Source organism: Nesoenas mayeri, assembly GCF_963082525.1.
Source record: "Nesoenas mayeri genome assembly, chromosome: 1".
Taxonomy (NCBI): domain Eukaryota; kingdom Metazoa; phylum Chordata; class Aves; order Columbiformes; family Columbidae; genus Nesoenas; species Nesoenas mayeri.
This window is the reverse complement of record NC_137541.1, coordinates 149211715-149233922: the sequence shown is the minus strand read 5'-3', so window position 1 is coordinate 149233922 and position 22208 is coordinate 149211715.

Below are 22208 nucleotides of genomic sequence, written 5' to 3'. Positions count from 1 at the left end.
CTGACACCAGTAAACAGACAAATATTTGTATTTTAGTATTTATATATATTTACACAATTTTAACAGTGTTTTGTGTTAGTGTATTGATTTGTTGAAAGTACAGCTTCTATGCATAATTAATAAAACATATTAAAAACATTTTTCACATTCTATTCGTGACTAATAAGACAAAATTAGAATATCACACCAAAGATGTGTATAGCCAAACATAAAAATGTAGAGGTTAATTTAACGAGAATTTCCTTTATAGCACATTCACAGTAAGGAAACTGGAAATGTATCCAGACAGACACACTGCAGTGGGATTCATCTGATTGCATGTAGATACTTATATATGTGCGAGCAGTTTATACTCCCTTTATTTTACATAGAAAGAAAAGAACATTTCTAGGATGTGATTAATCCATTTTAAAGATAGACATCTGAAAAACAGACCTCTAAAATAGGTCAGATTGATTTCATCCTAGAAATGCTTATTTCTGTGATTTAAAGCAGAACAAATTTAGCTCCAACATAAATATTGTTTAAGTAAGATGATTCTCACCCTTTAAAATTTTGTCTACTGCTGAAGAATAGCAAGGATGAAGTCCTGCCTCCCTTCAAGTCCATGGCAAAAATTCCTTTCATTTTACTAAAGCAAACATTCTACCCTAAATTAACAAATTAACATTAATAAACCTCTAATGACTACTAATTATTCCTACTGCTCACCATAACCGAAGGAAATAATATACTAAATATTCTCTAACTAATTTTTCAGGATCAACACAAGAATTCTTATTATGACTGAGCTCTCTTGCTAAGGAATCCATGTTTTGGAGTTCTTCAATTCTTCTTCCTGAAGCCTGATGACTTTCTGCTACCAGGCTTAGGGAGCCATCAAAACAGGGACCACAGGCTCACATCATTTGTCTCGGGGGAAAAACAAACAAACAAACCAACCACAACAAAACAAGATTTGCAATAATGTAGTTCTAGCACCCCGATAAACACCAAAGCCCACACCTTTTGTGTAAACTACTGTTGGCTTATCAGATATCTGAAGAAAGTATTGCAATGCAGGACTAAACACAGTTTTTCTAGGACATTACCTCTGGACCCCAGACCAAGATGTGCAGGATGGCTTGGGTCCTCACTTTGTTAGAGTGGGCTGGCCTCATTAATCCACCTCAGTACATAGCATTCATCCTTGTGTCTTCCCCAAGACTTTTACTTCTCTTCAACATACATATTACTCTTAGGGGTTCTTTCAGCTAATAACGTGAGGAATGCATTGCAGTCCATCAGATGAGTAGTTTTTGGCATGAACCGGACTTGCATACCCAGACACAGCTGAGATAGCCAAACAGAGCAGTTGCAGACATAATACCTGGTAGGAGGAGTTCCTGGATGGAGCTATTCCCAGAACTGTATCAGGATTTGTTTTGGACAGAGATTCAAATTAAAGCCTGGAAATGAACTAACTTCCCTTCACTGTGAACAATCAGAAGACCAGAACCCAGAATTAAACTGTGAAATGAGGTTTTTTTTACAGTGTAGAGTCACTGTTAGATTTGGCACTCCTGTTAGTGAAATTATTTTTTAGTGTGTTCCTTGACTTCATTTTCATAACCTTGGACTTTTACCTTGAAGTCAGCTGGTATGGATATCTTTTAGAAGGGCTGAACAACTTAAGTGCCGATTATTGGCTGCTGCGTTATGAAAATTTCTGCTGCAGGAGGTGAAAAAATGAGCAGGGATCTTTTTGCGTGGACTCCAAATTCTGCCTCCATGTTATACTCAGTATAGTTGAATCACAGCAAATAAAATTTATTTTGTGGTGTGTAGATGTTACACCAGAGCCTCTTTTCTCAGATGAATTTTCATGCTGTGCAAAGCATTGAGATATAACACAATAGATGGAGGGAAAAAAATGGTCTTTAGTTCTCGTCTTAATTATTGATACGACTGACATGTCCCTGCCTCTTTCTATCCACCGGATATACAAGGTGCCTGCAATCATTAGATGCCTGCACTTTTAGAATCTTTATTTAAACAAATGAATCCAACTCTGTCTCCTTTTCGAGGTCATGCTTAAAATATGTGTATTTTTTTAATATATTCTGCACATACAAGACCACGTTTTGATAGCATCTTGTGTTAATTGGTTGATGGACGGACACAGTTCTCTCTGTGTGCTGTGTGACTGTGAAACTGCACGATGGGTGCTGAAGATCAGAAGTGAACTCTGCAGATGAGCCGAGGAAACTGAGACAAGTGAAGCAGCATGGAGAGAAGTTCTTTTCTCATACATCTCCTGAAATTGCACTAGATAATACCTTAAGTAAGGTATTTTTAAATGTGATTTTTTTTTTGAGTTAGAAATGTGGAACGAAAGTAAAGCCTGTGTTGTGATAGAACCGTTTTCTAAAAAACAAACAAACAAACAAACAAAACCACCAAAAAAACAAAAACCAAACCCAAAACAACAAACAACAAACAAAAAACGCCCCCCCAAAAATAACAACACAAAAACCCACAACAAAACCCAACAACAACAAAAAAACCTCAACTTGTAAATCCTTTGCTTTGGAAGAAAATCAGGGGTCTACAACAAAACATGTTATTATGCCAATGTGACCACCACTGTCCCACACCTACATTTTGCTGTGCACACGGTGAACTTTTCCAGTAGACTTTTGGGTTGTTTGGGGCAGCTTTGCCACACTGGAAAACACTAATGTGATCACTGATGATCAGCTAGAATAGCAGAGAACAAAGGGAAGCTCAGCCCAGCTGTCCTGCATTTCTGCACAGTTTGTCATTTCCTTGCAGAGCACTACTAAACAGAAAGCAGCACAGGGTTTGTTGGGAGGGGTGCTGTCTTTTATTGAATGGATAGATGTACGTATCTCAGTTTTATCCATTTTTAAGTAACATTCCTGCCAAGAATGCTGGATTTCAGTATCCTCTTTATTGCAGGATATGCAAATTGATCTTATGAAAATAATCTTTTTCCCAACAAACCTCACCCCACTTATCATTTTAGACCATCACGAATAAAGCAAAAGAAAAACAAGTATCATTTAGCAAGAATGCTTTTTCAAACTGCCTCAAACTTGGTATTACCAGTGCTCCAAGTAGGGAGAGATCTGAATCATTACTTCTAAGGAGCCCATTGAGTTCTGGGACCAGGCAGTGATGAGCTGGTTGTTGACCCTCCTGTCTGCAGTGCAGGGACTGAAAACTGTTCTTGGAGAAGCAAACTGAACATGCCTCTGGGAGACTGTGAAACAAAAGACATCACCAAGACAAAATAATTTCAGAGCATCTCAGTATGTGGAATTACGGTAACCATTAATCAGTACTCATTGCTATTAATTATCACTGGGCTTAAAATGGATCCCTGAACAATGTCCCATTAAATGATTTTTCTGATTAAGCACATCCCGATTAAGTGGAGTGCACTGTACGATACTTGAGAAATGGCACCATTCATGTACAAATCGAATACAAATAGAGTACTTATCAGATCCCCATTTAGGAACCATTTGCTGACATCAGAATATTCTCTTATTGGCACTCTGTAGTGATTACAGAACTAAAAAAACAGGGTATGATCTGATTGGGGTAATAAAGATGAGACAAAGGAGATTGTGGTGTTATTTCTCCTGTCACCTGCCATGGAATAGGATAATTTGCAAAGAGTCAGTGTTCAGGGAGCCCTGGTTGGCTCTTTCAGCTGATGAAACAAAAAATGAAATGGTTAATCACTCAGAGAGATAAGCTTGTGGTGCAGAATGCTAGAATTTTTACTTTCAATTCTTCATTTTTAGGCATTAGTAACACTTTATCAGAACCTTGCAAGTAAGTTGAAGACATTTCTTAAAATGTTTGTCATAGCTTTATACTACTTTTCTAGCAGGTGCTCTTTCAATGCCTGTAATAGCTAACCTGCTATTATTTTCATAATGTATTAATAATGGCTATAATAGGAGGTAAAAAGCTTTTCTCCTAAAATATGTGAAATTGATGCATACTATCATTCTCTGCATGCTAAGAACACACAGGGAACAAGAAACACATTATTTCCCAGAAAAAAATTTTGGTGACATCAATTGGATTTTACAAGAAAATATTTACAGGAACTTCACGTAATGAGTGTGAAATTTACTTAACTTTTTGAATACAGGTGCATCTGGGTCCGTTAACACTTGATTTATTTACTTAATTTATCGCTGGGAGAGTTTGATATGAAATGCATCAAACCCAACGTGTAACTTACAAACATCATGTGAATCCTAGTAAGCAGGGTTTGTTTTTGGTTTTGTTTTTGTGGTTTTTGTTTTGATTTTGGTTCGTGGTTTGTGGTTTTGTGTGTGTTTTATCTGGCTGTTTTGTTTTGTTTTCTGGAGGGTGCTGCCTTGGGGTCTGTCCGAGCAAAACGCAGTGCTGCTTTATCTGAGTGCTTGAGACCTGAATGTACTGATGGAGCAGAAATGTAGACCGTGACTGGCTTTTGGCATTTTCTGAGGGGAGAATATCTGCACATAGCTGTATTTGGGCTTTCAAAGTGATACTTGCGTGTGTGGGAAACAAATACAACAGCCCCTTGGTTTTTCTCCCCGAGCTAGATTCCAGTTTGTCTTATTCTAGTCACAAGGTGCGTACAAATACAGTGACATTCTTCAATCATCCGTTCAGCCATTTCTTTAGCTATCCTGTCACACTGCACTCCACTGCTGCCTAAACACTGATTGCCTTAGAGAAGAGGCTTGCATGACCTAGAAGTGAGTCCTGCAGAAACTTTTAAAATGTTAAAAAAAAAAAAAAGTCACTTATTGGAACTTTCAATTGCAGATCAAGTCTGTGCCTCAAAATCATTCCTTGCTATTCCAGTGACTTTGCAAAGATATTTTAAGAGCAAGGAAATGTGAGCAGTTTGTAAGAAGAGGAAGAAATGATGCAAACTTTACAAATCAGGTTATACTCTGAAGACTTTCCAGTCCACTTTTGTAGGCTTGAGAGATTAAGATGGTTCAAGAAATCATTGTGATGTTTACCTATACCTTCCCATCCCATCAAACCCTCTGAGACATAGCCATCACTTCTTGAAAACACTCTATTGTAATTTAAAAACATAGGACCTGACTTTACCCTTACAGCATGAAATACATGGTACAGACAATGAGTCTGCCATGGTGTAAAAGTAGAGACATTAAAGACATTGACACAACATTAATATAACTTACTCAAAGTCATATGTAAAGTGTGTCTAATTTGACTTACAGTTGCCTACATGGTGATGTAGCCTATATACTTGGCTGGAGTGAAGTGGTATGATACGCTACAGATTGCAATACAGCGTGGTGGGGTACCAGTGCACAGACACCTGGAAAAGCTTTTAAATGTGGAAACAATACAAAGATATATCAAGCCATGGTAATATCTGTGTGAAGAACCTTCTTGTACATTTCTGTTGGCACATCTCAGTACTCATAAGCACTGCTGTAAATTAATCCATCTATATGAAAATATTTTACTGCTATTAGTTTTTTAATGTAGTTGTTATTAATATAAGAACTTAAAAACACTCACAATTTTTTGCCTATTCTTTGACCTTGGACAGCCTATCAAAAATACGAGAACTTCAATAGGACCCCACACGAGTTCAGATATCACTAAAATTCATGTTCCACCTTTTAAAGAACTACTCAATACTAGTTATTATGATGCTTGACTGGTGTGAAAGATGTCCCTGGTTTGACCTAAATATGTTGGAAATTTGCTATGGATTCTAAAAGAACTGTTTGATTCCAGATAAAATACACTAGGAGAGGTCCAAAATAGAAGGAAACCTGTCTACTAGAGCAATTAGCTCAGCCTTATTCTAACGCATTGTGATTTTAAACCCAGCAATGCCTCAAATATATTTTCCTTTGCCGCAGAAGCTATCATGTATCAAGCACATTTCTAGTAAACAATAATACAATTTTCATTCTAGGTAGCAGGGAGTAGAACAGATATCCTACAATTCAGATTTCTGGAAACCAAATGAAACCGAACCAAATCAACCAACCAAAAAAACCAACAACCAAAAAACCAACCAAACAAAACCAAACCAAAATAAACAAAAAAAACCCCAAAGCAAACCAACAAAAATAACCAAACCAAACCCAAACCAGTGTTTCTATTAAGACTGCTAAGTTTACATTAGTTATTTGTTTAAGCGTTTCTTATTTTTGTTTGCTGCTGCAGTAGAAAATCCACTGAGAAACAGAGATGACTGAAAAATGTAAAACTCTAATACTGATACATTGCCACGAATATATATTCTGAGTCTTCTATTAATTATTTCATAAAGTCAACATATCATGTATGATGTACCACTCTATCTTGCACTTGCTTCTCCTGTAAGTGATAAATGCCTTTGTTTGTCTTACAGTAAGTTGCTATTCTCTGTGGTCTGCCTTAGAGGAAAATATTTGTTGCTATATACTGGTGTCGCAGAAAAATATGGAGAACAGCAGTGAGAGAAAATGTGTGCCATTCAATAGAAAAAGTGAGAAGTGCCCCTTAGTTGTTGAAAATAAAAGTAGATATCACTGAAAGCATGCTTGTATTAACACTATACTTCTAACAAAGCACATCTTTGATTTCCTGGCAAGGCGGCATACCACCCATGGTCTTGTTATATTCCCACTCACATCAGGAAAAAGGAATCCTGGTACTTTGTAGGTTAGCTTCTGGTGGTGTGGCTTCTTATGTGTCTGTTTGATATCACACAATCAAAGAATTACTGAGGCTGGAAGGCATTTCTGGAGGTCTTCTAGTTCAATCCCCCGGTCAAGCAGGGTTGACTAGAGCCAGTTACCCGGGTCTGTATCCAGTCAGAATTAGAACATTTGTAGGGATGGATGCCCCACAGACTTTCTGGGAAACATGCTCCAGTGTTCAATCACTTTTACAGTAAAATGGCTTTTTCTTATGTTTTAGTGCAATTGCTTGTATATAGTATCTAACTGAAGCTAGAATAAAAAGCCTGCTAATATTTATTATTAGGTAAAGTCACGGGACAGTAACAAATGACACAAAAATTCATAACAGGAGATTTACTGCTTGACAAAAAGCTATTATACAGCTAATGTAAAGACTTAAAACTAATCACTTAAACAGTGAATTTTAAGTGTGCTATGTGTTTTATTTCTTGCTTTCATTAAGTAGAATGACTTTCTTTTTCATGCCTGTTCACCACTCAAGAAGAAATGAAAATACCAATAAATGTCATGAAAACAACTGAGAGATCTCCATGGTGACTCTGGTTGGGTCTACACTATTCTGTACTCTCCAGACAATACACTGAGGTTGCACACCTTGGACCCAGCATGATGCTGACCCAAGGGGACTTTGGTATGCACCATCTCTGTGCCCTTGGGCGGAAAACTGGGTTCGAAGAACCGTGAGATAGTATATTAACACTTTGTCAGATGCCAAGTAGGGAATTGGGACAGATCTCTTTCTGCCCATGGAGCTTTTTGCCCCACAGTTTAATCACAGTCATTGGGACTTGGACTAGATGACCTTTGAAGATCCCTTCCAACCCAAACTATTCTATGATTCTGTGATTGAAACCCATGTTGTAACACAAAGCTAATTAATAAGCTACTTGTCTAATGGCTTTCAGTAACCGTGATTACAGGCAATTCAAGTGCTGGAACAAGAGCCTGAATGATGATTTCTCTTTCTCTATATTCACACCAGAAAAAAAGAAGGGTCTTTGTTACTCAGACCCTGTTTGCAGGGCTGGTGGCTCCTGAAGTGTCTGCAATGAGTGATGTGCCGATACAACACAGACTGAAAGGCATTTAATAAGCCATTCAACCAGCAGCAAACCATATCAATGCATCATCAAGACAAGACTTAATAGCATACAAGTGTCAAAAGACGCTCTGAAATTTCATTCCCTCATAGCAGCTCAAGCTACAAGTACATTATACAAGACCAGTTGTATTTTAAAAATTGATTCAGCCACATGTTCCCAAATTTCCAAGGGGCAATTAGGAGAAGCCTGAGACAGAAATACTTGTGAAAGTTATTCAGGAAAGTTATAAAAGGAGAAAACTATTAAAAATGAGAGAACTTAGATCTTGCTTCTCCCACTGTCTCCTTCTCAGCTTCTTTTAGGACTATACTAAATCTATAGTAATCCTTAGTATTCCTTTTTTTCACTTGTACATCCTCAAACAGGGAGAGATTCCATCAAAATCAGTAATATCTCTCTGGAAAAAAATTAGCATTGGTATGAAAAGGTGCAGTCCACCTCCTGTCTTATTTTACTCTAAGAGTGTTTTAGACTTAACAGTTGTGTTTTGATACTGACTATTCTGTCCTAAAAGTGTTAAATGAGAAATACCCTTCTGGGTAGAGACAGCTTTTGTCTTAGGGTGCTTGTCCTAAGAAATCTAACTGGATCACCACTGTCCATGCAGTAGTTAGTGCCTTCATAAATAATCATCTAGCTCTGTCCTACGAATTACTTGGCTCACTTATTCCTTCAGCTCCAGTTGGAAGCTTATTCTAGAACATCACTGCCCTGGTGGTGAGAGACTTATGATTTCCAGTCTTAATTTATTCAGACCCAGTTAGTGTGCTTAAAGAGCTTTTTTTCCTCCCAAGGAGAAGCTTATTCAGTGATCTGTGTTCACTTATTTACTCAGACCTTACTCACAGAAGGAAATTCTGTCTCCTCCAAGCCTTCCACTGTTTGCCTTAAATAACCAAGATCTTTTTGTCACCTCTTCTTTGCCTTCTTTTGTCAATCTCCCCATAAATTACTGGAAGTACAAGGCATAAATGCTAGCAATCTGGATTTGATAGTTTCTTTAAAGCAAAATTTGGATGTGCCTGGCAATGCCTGAGACCTACTGGATGAGAGGCCAGACTCACTGTATTTTCCTCTAACAGATGAAGGAACTCATGGATATTTTTTAATACATCTATCAATTATTTTAAAATGAAAAATTGTTACCGAAGCAGATGCTTCAGTGTATATAAATTCATTACTGTCTCAGGAGTGAGAACAAGAAAACCTCTTAGAAGGTAAAACTACCTGTTATAGCTAGCAAAAAATATATAGCTATCGGAGGTAGCCTCAAAAATATAACAGTCAGCTTTAATTTAAAGGATGGAGTTGTGTGTGTCTGCCAAATTCAAGGGGCCCACCCTAAAGGAATATTGAGGGAAAAATCCTGTAAGGAAGCAGGCCGACAACTGAGGGGAAAATCTTGTATTGAGGAAAAAATCCTGTAAGGAGGCAGGTCTGCAGCCATGGGATTTAAGAGGGATCACTTAACTAAAACAAAACAAAACAAAAAACAAACCAAAACAAACACCACACTCCCATTCCACAAACCACAGCTGCTCCACTTGATGTTAAGTTTTTGTCCCTGTGTCAAAGACATGAAATATATATATATATATATATATATATATATATTTCATATATATTCTTTTTTTTTTTTCACTTTGGTGAGGAACGAAAGGGTTTTTACCCAGGCTGTTTGCAAACTGATGGGTATGTTTTACTTGTTTCCCAGGAAAGAAATTCCAAAACGCTTTATATCACTGCTCAATTTGTTGGTGTTTGTTCAGTGCAAAACCCAGTGTCACTCCTGGAGAGCAATGCAAAGCTCTGTACCCGCACGGCTTCCATGAGAATTGTGAGCACCGACAAGATCACACAGAAAAACATTGTATACCTTTTCCTGCTCATGAGTTTCTGGCTGGTTTGTACTGCTCTGCTTTTATGTTCTTTTTAATAAATCCCAGGGCCTTTCATCACTAATGCAGCACTAGACAAAACAAGTAGGTAGGCTTATAAGAAATTTGATCAACAGTAACAAAAAGCCAGTTTAACTGCGGGGTTACTGCTCTGCTTGTGATGTTTCAACTTTTGTGACAGGCAGAGGCTTAGTTTACACTGGAATTTCCTGCATGATTTACAAAGCAGGATTGAAACCCCGCACATCCATTCTGGTAGATCTCCCGCTTCATCCATCAGTGCTGACAGTGCTAATCTGTGAAGAATTAGTGACCTAGAAGTCAGCTATTCCCTTCATCTGGCTATAACACTCTTCATGGAAACAGCATATTAAAGGTACCAATAAAAGTCAGCGTGCAATGCAAACAAAAATGATTGATTGCACATTTTTGCATGAGAAAGTGTTTTAGAACAAAAAGCCCGATTATCAAACCATTGGCATAAAAATGGAAATGCAGATGATGGAGTCTTCCATGAAGAACTTTATTTTTGCTAGATGAATTGTCTCTGTTCTCCTTTGAAATGACACAGTTTGATCAGAATTAGCTGGCAGCACTTACATCACACCATAGATGGTGTCTGTCTACAAGTCAGCTTGCAGTGTCATGTGAGACACCTGATTCCTTTTAGTTCATACTAAAAGCACAGCTAGTGTGGAGCTGGGAAGGATCAGCTGTGTCAAATTTATGAAGGAATTGGTTTAGCACCACAGCGTAGACTGAGGAAGTCACACTGAATTCGGGGACCCAAAATGCCTGTGATTGGCTCCTTTCTGATTGAACTTGGCAATGTCTGCTACCTCCAGCTGACCATTTCAAAGGGTCTTAAGTGATGTAGCCATCGAAACCCAGATCTGGAATTGATGTGCACAGCACAAAGAGAAGTCATATAAATCTTCAGTCCTGTACTGCTACATTGAGATCAGAAATGCAGGTTTTACTGCTTCTCCACTCCATGGCTGCAAAACCTGCAGACTGAAGAAAATAAACTGTTCGAGCAATAAGGTCAATAGTTCCTGACACTTTTTTTTCCTTCCATAGTCTGATTTATAACAAAACAATTAGGTTGCTGACTAGACCTCAGAGTCATCCAACTTTTTTTCCAATAAATTAGTTGACTAATAAAACTGAGAGATGAGAGGTAAAATACTTGCAGGTAGCAGTAACTAGGGAATGCAGCATGCCAGTTCTCCTCTTCTCATCCCTGAAGTACCCTTTTAGGCTCTTGAGGACTTTTATTACCATTTGCACCTTAGTGCCTATTAGGGGCAAGCCAGGCTAACCCTAGACAGGGGAAAAGAATGTGCTTACTCTAGGGTATTGTATTTTACGGGAGGTTCCCAAAACCTCTTGGCTGCATTTCAGCCAATAGTTCCTCAACAGGCTTGGGCTCTGTTTCTCTTTTCTGTCAAAAGTTGTGCCAAACAGAATGGGTTTCATTTTCACAGGAGGTCAGTGAAGGCACGTCTAACACATACCTCTTCAAAATACTGTCTGGACAAGAGTTAGGAGAAATTCTTCCTGAATGCAATTTAAACGTCAGTTTAAAGAGTTTCTAACCAAAGAAGGAGAAATACTTCACAGTAGCATACAGCTCCTGCAATGCCAGACAGCTGGTCATGCCATGTTTTTTTGAGGGGGGCTGTAGAAAAATACTCAAGCATGTCTCTCATATTGACGTATGCCCAGGATTTCAGGGTCTGGTTACATCTTGTCACAGCACCAAATTGTCACCCACATCCCTTGGTGGAATTGACTTGTTTCAGGCTGTTGTGGAAGTTTCTTGGGACTTCTGCTCTGAACTCCTGCCTACTTGTTGCCTCCAGTACTACCTTGATATGGTGTCTTGAATTACCATAAGATTTTGGCTATCAGGATGATTGTAACACTTGTGTGCTCATTTTCACAATCTCCTGCCAATGGTAAAGCACTATTTCATGGTGGAATAGGAAGATTGCAGTAGAATAAGTGTCAAAAGAGTGCTGAAAATGAGCTTGAGAACAGCAGATACATTTCACATGAAGAGAGACTCTGTGAGTTGGAGGTCATTGAAAGACAGGAGAGAAATTTTAGATTATGTTCAACAGGCTTGTCATATTCCTCTTTTGATAAAAGATACATCACAAGGCCAAGAAAACAGTGTTTTAAAGGCAACAGCACAAGCCTCTCCCTTCTCCACAAATCCCATTTCAGGGCGAGGTAGAGGATGGGAAATCATTATCTACTGAGAGAAGATGATGTGACCAGCATATCCCAAGGCAATGCTCACATATCAAAAGAAGAGAAGTCTTTAATGTGTTCACATATTGACAGTTGCAGTTAGAAGAGGCTTGGAGCAGACACTATCAGAGAGTGGCACTTCTCTGCAATGCCTCTGGAGTGTGCACCTAGGCACACACTGTCTGCCTGGGACAATGAAGAGCAGAAAAAGGTCTCTTGTCTCTTAGCAATTAATCTACAGTTTGATTCATGCTTTATTCCTGAAATGACTTCTAAACTATTTAAAAATGTATAATGGGAATTGGCATGAGAAGGAAGAAAGAAGTGCAACAGACTATATTTTTAATATTTAACCCAAAATTAGTTCCACGGGAATGACCATGCTTTCTCAGCTCAGCCTAGAAAGGTTATTTGTGAACATGAAGGTTTCAAATTTAAGAGTGTTTGTGTATACACAAATGCATACACATGTATAACTACTCAAAACACAGCTCTTATTTCACATTCCAGCAGTATGGGATTGGCAGCAATGATTTTATTTATCACTATTTTGAAATCAGGGCTTGAAGGATGAAATTTACATTTTCTTAATTAGGTCCCGTAAGAACAGTAACTATTCAGACATTTTTTCAAGCATTGATCTTTTAAGCTGTAATCAATAAGTAGGGGATAATTTTATTGGATTTGAAGGTAACTTCAAAAATCTTTTGGATGAAAGGGGTATATGGAAAGCATCAAGACAAATCCTGACAGGTAAGCTACTCTGTCATATTTCCTTTGTTCATAAGAGTTATGAAAAAATGAGATGAAAAGACATTTTTGCTGCAATTAAAATCTTTGGAGAAAGAAGCTACTGAAAAAAAATAAAAGTCTCAGGGAAATATAGGAACTAAAGTTGTGCCTCAAATAAATAACTAATGTCAACTCCCTCATGTCCCCACAACTCAAATCACAGTTCCTGAGTGACCAAACTGAATTGGATACACAGTGTGATACAACCAGCTTATTCTTCTAGCCCAAGGTCAATTTGCAGAACATCCAGACAACCTTTTTATGACTCCTGCTGCAATTTCTTTGATTTGATACCTGTGACTTTGACAATACACAGAATCCCTCTGTATTTACGTGGCATATTCATCTCTTTTAGGTGATTATGCCACCAGCTGTGACTCGGACCTGTTTCAAACTGACACCAAAATAATAACAAATACATTTAATAATAAAATTGTGCACAAATAAAAGATATTATATCTTTACTAATGTTAGCAAGAATGTTATTTGAATAATAAATTATGGTGATAAGAATCCACAATTGTTAACCAAAGATGTTGCCCAGTATTTAACTGAACATATGCGAGTCAAGCTTTATGGTAAGAAACACATCTTACTTAATGTTCTATATTATTGCTGAAAACAAAAGACTGACACATTTCAGCTGTAATGTACTTTCTTCTGGGAAAGAATTCCTAGCACTTCTGTACAACATCTAATTTATTTCATTGATGCAAATTCTCAAAGGTGGCATTGTAAACCTCCAAGAGACACTGCTTACATCACCATATGTTCAGAATCAGATGTTACTGGCAGATTTTTGTATTCATGTACAGCAATGCAGTTGTAAGAAAAATGTGTATGCCTTTCAACATCAACCACTGTCCAGCACTACTTTCTAACCAGACTATCTTATACTTTTTCTGCATATTTTCTTTGACACATTAACTTCTTGTAAAGCAAACAAGAAGGAGCACTTCTACTAACAGATCAAGTATTCAAATAACATATTTACTCTTTCAAATTCTAGTCATCTCATGTAGCAGGCACACATACATGCAATACATATATGCATATACAGAATTGTCTTTGAATCCTAAATTGTCTTTATAGATATATATGTATACACATGTATATAGTAATAATTTTATATACATGTTCAAAATCATGATCAGATCTCTTTTTGCCAAATTACTTGTGATCTAAGCCTAGAAGAATTAATTTCTAAAAAGAGATTCCAGAGGAATAAAAATGTAATTGCAAAGGCTTGCTGTAGGAAACACAGCCTGAGGTGTGCAGCTATAATTTAGCCTTCCACCTTAAATGGAAATTTTAAGAGAGAACATGGCCATTTCAAGCAACAAAACAAACTATTAGTATTATTTTTTTATGAAGGAAGATACATTTGTTAAGTAGCTAAACTTAACTGATGATAAGGAACAAAAACTGGCACAATCTCACAGCATCCTTGCTGCTAAACTGAGGAAGTGTGGACTGGATGATTGGGTAGTGAGGTGAACTGTGAACTGGCTGAAGGAAAGAAGCCAGAGGGTCGTGGTTAATGGGGCAGAGTCTAGTTGGAGGTCTGTATCTAGTGGAGTCCCTCAAGGGTTGGTACTGGGACCAGGACTATTCAATCAATGACTTGGATGAGGGAATAGGGTGCACTGTCAGCAAGTTTGCTGATGACACCAGGCTTGGAGGAGTGGCTGACATGTCAGAAGGCTGTGCTGCCATCCAGCGGGACCTGGACAAGCTGAAGAGTTGGGCAGGGAAAAATTTAATTAAATATGACAAGGGAAAGTGTAGAGTCTTGCATCTGGGCAGGAACAACCCCAGGTTCCAGTATAAGTTGGGGAATGATCTGTTAGAGAGCAGTGTAGGGGAAAGGGACCTGGGGGTCCTGGTGGACAGCAGGATGACCACGAGCCAGCACTGTGCCCTTGTGACCAGGAAGGCAAATGGCATCCTGGGGTGCATTAGAAGTGGGGTGGTTAGTAGGTCGAGAGAGGTTCTCCTTCCCCTCTACTCTGCCCTGGTGAGACCACATCTAGAGTATTGTGTCCAGTTCTGGGCCCCTCAGTTCCAGAAGGACAGGGAACTGCTGGAGAGAGTCTAGTGTAGGGCAACAAAGATGATTAAGGGAGTGGAGCATCTCCCTTAAGAGGAAAGGCTGAGGGAGCTGGGTCTCTTGAGCTTGGAGGAGACTGAGTGGTGACCTCATTAATGTCTATAAATATGTAAAGGGTGAGTGTCACGAGAATGGAGCCAGGCTTTTCTCGGTGACAACCAATGGTAGGACAAAGGGCAATGGATGCAAACTGGAATACAGGAGGTTCCACTTAAACGTGAGAAGAAACTTCTTCGCAGTGAGGGTAACAGAGCACTGGAACAGGCTGCCCAATGGAATTGTGGAGTCTCCTCTGGAAACATTAATAACCCGCCTGGACACATTCCTGTGTAACCTCATCTAGCTGTTCCTGCTCCAGTGTGGGGAATGGACTAAGTGATCTTTCGAGGTCCCTTCCAGTACCTAACATTCTGTGATTCTGTGATCTGCCAAGAGCACTTTCAGATTCTGAGTCTATTTAATTAGGATGAGCTATGGTACAGCACAATAATTATATGGTATTGTAGCATGTCAGCAGATAAGTTTTGCATTGAAGTTCTCTTGTATTTTCACAGCAAGAAAATAATCCTGGAATACAGAGTTAATGTCCAGAGAAGCTTAAGTAAAGTTCTCAGGGAACCACTGAACATTTGCAACTATGTCATTCACAACAGAACTCTCTTGTTGTCTAGTATTCTTGCACTGAACAATAAATTAAAAAGCCACTGGAGAGTGGATTCTCTGGCTTGGTCAGTTTGGAGGTTTTCATGACCCCTTGATTAGATGAGTTCCCTTAGAACCTGAGTCAACAGAGAATACTTTTACTACAGCCTTAAGAAGTCAACTACTTTTGAAATCCATAAGGAGCAATGCAATGTATTTGCAGGTTGTTCTATAACAATTTTTCCAAGGCTCATATTGGGCCATTTTGAAATGTAGTTGAAACAAGAACACTAGTTCAGTACTATATAGTGCTTTCTCCAGGGTACATGTGGACTTCTTCTAAAATGGGAAGCCAGAATACAGTGGTTTGTAGATTATGATTGCCAGAAGATATAATATATTGCAAGTGAGAAAACTTGATGCTATTTAAGTTTCCAGAATTAAAATGAAAAAACAGATGCTTATACAGAAGACAGAGATACCTTGCAGCGAGTAACTTGAACAGTATGATTGCTTCTGCTGCTGTAAAAGTTGGGATGTGCTGCAATGTTTGACTATAATGTTAAGGTTTGTCCTACAAAAATTTCTCCTGTGAATGCTGAGATGATATTTCCATATTTTTATTTGATCAATTAACTTACAGCTTCGGCTGAGACTTAACACTACAGAATTTTGTGGGATCCGTAATCCTGACTTAATTGTGCTCTCCACTGGAGAAGAACTGTTAAAGTTCATTGCTCTGAAAGACAAGGCGAAATGGAAATGTAGGTGCTTCCCAGTCAGGTTTGAGACTCTCAAAACTTGTGTTTAAGGAATACTTCATATACTCCTATTATTTTTTAACAAAAAGGTTGAATTGAGGACCTGAGAAAATGCCAACTCTTTGTACAACCAACGGAAAGAAGTAGCTCTTTCAGCAAAACTCTGTCCTTCCTCTGTGTTAGGTCTGCAAAGCTAGTGAGCTAGTTACTATTTAGCATTAAGAAATATATCCAGAAGGTGCACTTGTTTGTCATTCAAACCAAAAGAAATGGGAGAAAGTCTAGACATCAGGTTTCTTGACAGTTGAAATATTGTACTATTAGTGACATCTAAATAAATAATAAATATTGTGGATATGATACTGCAAGTGACTACTGAAAACATTTCAAACTGAGGTAGCTGGAGCAGAAATGAAAACATTACAGAAATAATAAAAAGTTAAAAGCAGTAACTTGAGGTAGATTACTGAAAATAAAGACAGAGTGTCTATGTAGCCAAGGGCAAACCTCTATGTGATCACAGCAGCCTCATTTAAGAAAAGGCACATATAATTAAATATTTATTCTTTTTACCAGGTGAGTGCTTACTTAGGAAAGGAAAACTTTTTGGGTTTGTTTTTGCTTTCTTTCTGATCTTCCACTTAAGATGTATTCATATACATATACTCTTGTGTCAATGTAAAAATTTAACAAATTTAAATCCATTTTCCAGTAAGTCTATTATCTACAATTAGTTGCACTGGTTAATGTTCTATTCCACATTCTCCTGATAAATGTAGTCGTCATTCCTTAACGAGTGCTCCCATTGTAAACGACAGAGTGTTTTGCTGTGAAGAGTGGGAATTTTTGGGAGGCTTATCTTCCCTTTAGGCGAACTCTGATTTTCATCCTTAATAATGCCCTAGATGACTATTATAGGCCACTGCTGCTTCAGTCCAGCTTGCAGTCAAAAGCAATACAAAAATCCACCTGCAGACTGTCCTTAGAGTAACCTGATGAAATGAATGAGGATCTCAGTTGGCAAAGAAACAATTTCACCTTGGGAACCAAACTGGAAGTCATCAGTGGGGCAAAGTGATTACTGTGGCATAATTACAGTAATCAGGGATAGATAAATCTGTTTCATTTCAAGTGATGGCAAGAGCTTAATCTTCCTATCTACATGCAATATGATACACAAAATTAAGTCATGGGTAGGGCTAGAAAAAGAGAATATATTGTTAGAAGGCAATTGCATTTATAAAAGTTTCACAGATAGCATCTAATTAAATGATTCGGGGAAATTGTTGTCACAGCACTGAAAATCTGACCAGGAAATCTCCTACTTTGGATATAAGTCTGTATTCAGCAGTAATAGTAGGTCTGCTGTGAAATGAATTGCATTAAAAACAGCCATCTCTGAGTAGGATGGCATAAATGTCATAAGAGGCCATGGTCCCTAAGGCAATGTTTGGTTATCAACTGAAAAAAATTACTTCCACTGAAGTAACTGACGTTAATCTCGAAAAAGGGGGAAAAGCTCACTAATTATGCCTTCACTAATATTTCGGCATTAGTGCTGTCTTAAAACCTAGTGGTGTAAACTGACAATTTTAGGAAAAAAAAAAAATCAATCAGAAAAGAGCTTAACATGGTATTTTTTTTCTTAATGATGATGGCAGGAGATCGATTTTCAAGTTTAAATAGCCCAATTATTGGTTTATGACACCAGTCATCAGCATGAGTCTGTGAAGCTAGCATTACAAAAAACACAGTGGCAAATGAAAATGTATCCATCAAGACATCTTTCATTCTAGAACTAAAAATTAACACCATTCGTTATTAGTAGTCAACCACTGGAAGAATGACTATTTGTCATTCCCATGAAGTATTTTTCTGTACCAGTAAATATTGATATCCTGTGGTGGTGGGACCTGTCCCTCTGTTCCTACCAGAGAAAAGCATGGTGACCTTGGAGAGTCCATGGTTGAGTGTGTGGGGACCTGAAGTGCAACAGGTGGAACACCAGTTCCCCCTCATACCATGGCAGCAACAGCCAGACAAAGGCTGTGAGAAGAGGGGTGAGTGGAAAAGGAAAGGGGTGAGAGGAAGGAAATTTGAAAAAGTGGGAGGGAGACAGAGAGGGAAAGGGAGGTAGACATCTGGGAATGAAGACAAAAGCAGGTTTAGGGTACGGGAACTTGAGCAAGGGCGGTGCAAGAAAGAAGCAAAAAGAACTGTAACACATGAGAAAGGAGAGAGAAAAAAGTTGAACTTATGGGTGGGAAAGGAATGATAGAAAAAGAGAGTGAGAGGTGCGATTGCAAGCAATAATAAAAGAAGCAAATAAATTGATCTTTTGGGGTTTAAACTCCTGTGATACTGTGTTAATTACATAGCTAATCCTATTTTTTCTGACTTTATCATACAGAAATTATTAGGTATTAGTTTACTTCGGCTGCCAACTACAAAATCCAGACAAAAGTGTAAAAACCAGATGACCTACAGGAAGTGAAGGAGGAGGAATAATTATTTACATCATCACCTCACATTACTGTTACTGATAGGAGGAAGAAAGAGAAATTAAAAAGAAAATCTCCAGGACTGGTATCTTGCCTTGGAAATACGCAAGAGAGATTCCTACTGGGAGAGGTTCCCTTCAGCTTCAGAAAAGGTCCATACTGACTATATACCATAGTTCACTACTCCTCATAATTCAACCTAAGATAAATTCCTCATTAGTACTTGGAAACAGCACTGCCCTCAAGAATCAATGCTCTTTAGTTGCTCATCTGCTGATAATATATGCCCTGTCACCTCATACATACCCTCTCCTTCATGTCAGTCATATCTCTGACATTTGTCAGCATTTATATAGGACTGACTAAAACATAAATCCTCCTACATGCTGTTTTATCTCATGTTTAGAGCAGTTTGCATAGTGGTAACTCTGAAAATGAAAAGTAAGACTTGTCATATGTTTATGTACAACCAGGACTAGAGCTTTTACTCTCACAGTGTTTGCTTGATTTCCTTACAGTCTCAGGAAAACTTTTTTTTTTACTATTAGTGGTATCTGTCCTTGTTTCCCTCATGCTGTGTAGTCCTTGCACTTACCATGTTCAACACCTCCTGGTGAATCTGGCAGCATAATACACTGGTCCGTCAATTTTAAATTGAGGACCAGAAATATGCGGAAGAAAACAATTTACTTACATCTGGAGTAAGCAATATGTTAATATCATGGTCATCTTGTTATTGCATTAGTATTACTCTAACCCTCCATGACTCACTAGCAGCACAACCAAATCCAAGTAATCCTCAAGCCTCAGGATTTTTTTGTGTTATAATCAGTATTGCTGTTCCAATGAGGGCATCATGAACTTTAAAAAGGTGAGCAGGCACTTCGCCACCTGCAGAAGTGGACCTGAACCAGATATGAATGCTGCTCAAATTAAGGCTACATTCCAGTTTACTTATACCAAATTTCATCCCTGTCGTGTGGAGCCCACATTCGTTAAAACAGCTTTTTGCCTGATGAGCTTGTATTCAGAAAAAGCCTTGTTCCGAACTCAAGATACTGTAGAAAGCATGAAAAGGTTCAGCAACAGTTGTGTGTGCAGTGGTGGATGTATAGACATATGAACTAATATATATAGCTGTTGTGATAGCCAGCAAATTGCTTTGGGAATCTTGAGTTTAAGAGGTTAAATCTCTTGTGGATTTAGGTCTAAAAATTCTGTTGTTGTTAGGATCAGTCTGGATGGGTCCTTACTATGCTGTAGTTTGTCTCTGTGAGATACAGAGGGCTCCCAATTCTGACTTTAGTAAGGGCTGTGGATTCTAGGCATACCCATAATAATTTGGTTCTAACTGCTCTATAGATTCTGTACTCACAGATGTCTGATAGCTCTAATATGCCCATTTCATTCTGTGTTCCCAGGGGAAGCCTGCAAGAAAATTAGAGATAGATAATGGCAAAGCGATTGAACTGAAAAGAGCAAAAGTGTAAGGACCTTTTCCTCAAATGAACAGGGCTCAAGTCAGACAGCTACTGTCTTTCATTGGCTTATGTATACACTCAGCCTTACTGTTCTTTTCCTCATTCACATGAACATATCTCAAAGCACAGCCACTATGCTATGGCATTTAAATATTACCTATTTATCCAAAATATCAGCACCTGAATGGAATCTTGTGCCCATTCTGAAAGACACAGCAGACACAAGGGCACCTGCCAACATGAGGCAACTTACAGAATTGACGTTTCAATTTTTCATCCTGCAAGAGTTTGCTAAATGTCATCACTCACTGGAACGGGTCTGCTGACCTCTCTAGACCACTCACCCAAATAATGAGTTAAGTCTGCATGTATTTTAGAAAAACCCAACAGCACTGAACTTTGGATACTTTTAAAATAATATTTTACTGGGAAAGAATAACTTTCAGAATAACCAGAAATATTTTTACTCTCTCCCTACCCCCATATTATCTCATTTTTCTTTATAAAGGCAGAGCTTTCAGTTTCCTTGAAATTGGTCTTCTTAGAAATGTAGCACATTTCTTGGAAAATAAAAGAAAAAAAAATAAGGTTATCTAAAGGAATAGTAATTTGTCTATGGCATTTCAGCAAATGTGGCAGTTTTCTCCTATGCCACAAGTTTATTTCAGCTGTGGGAATGCAACCAGCCAATCGGTTTCTGAAGCATCAGTGAATAAAAGCCCATTAAAAAAAATCTATCTGTAAGGACGGAATCAATCGGCGCTGCTGTAGTCAAAAAAGACAAATTTTTCTCACAGTTGAAGAAAGTGTGTCAGATAGCTACAGACCAAGAAGTCGTGTGCTAAAGGCAAAATCCAAGATCAATGTGAATGTTTCTATGGGAATGTAACGCATGCTATTAAGAAAGCTTTTCGTATCACAGTTTAATTAAAAGGATTAACCCTAGGATAAAACACAGGCACATACCTGACAACCATCATGTTAATGAAGGAGATGGACCTTTTCCTTGCACCTGGTGTTTTGCTGAATGATGGTGGTTACTAAGTGAGCTATCACCACTCGTGAACAAATGTATATCATGCAGTTGTTTCATAGATCATTGGGATTTATCCTATCTCTGAAAGGAGACATGCCACCTTGTATACTTGGATGATATAAGGCTAGGATGGGAAGTTGTTCAGCAGTTTGTTCCTCCCTTTAATTGTCATGGTCATTAGTGTGTGAATTTATGTCTTTTGTAGGAAGCTATTGACTTTACCAGAGATACTTGAGTCTAAAACACTGAAAGTGAGATTCAGGTGCCTATACACATGATTCTTCTATCATGTACTCTGCTGCCTGATCTGGGATGTCCCCTACATGTGAATGACCTAAATTTCTCCTTCCTCTTCACCTTTCTGACACACAGTCCTCTGCCTAGGAGTGGCCCAAACCCTCTTTCAGAAAACATCATACAGATCACTGATAAGCGGAACTAAAAAATACACAATGAAAATTCCCAAGAACCACACTAAACACAATCCTTTAGCCACTGGCTTTTTATTCTCCCATCTATGTCTTGTCTAATTAATCTGCAATATGTCAGTACTGTAAACATGATGATGAGAATTATTAATGATTGGTTGCTGGCTCTTTTTGTGAGGCAATAGACAGACATGTAGTCTCAGTGTTTTGAATTAGTAACAATTCCTCAAAAAAGAAAGGTATTTTCATTGTGTGACTTCACTAGAGCTGTTGAAGATGGAAACAACTTCCCTTGGTTTCTCTAACCTTTTTTTAACCTTCTCTTGAGGCCCTTAGGAATAAACAATAATGACAAACTATTGACCTAATTGGCAATGGTCACCATCTCTTTCAATCAGCATTTTTTAAAGTGAGAAATAGTTTTTTCTCATGTCCTACA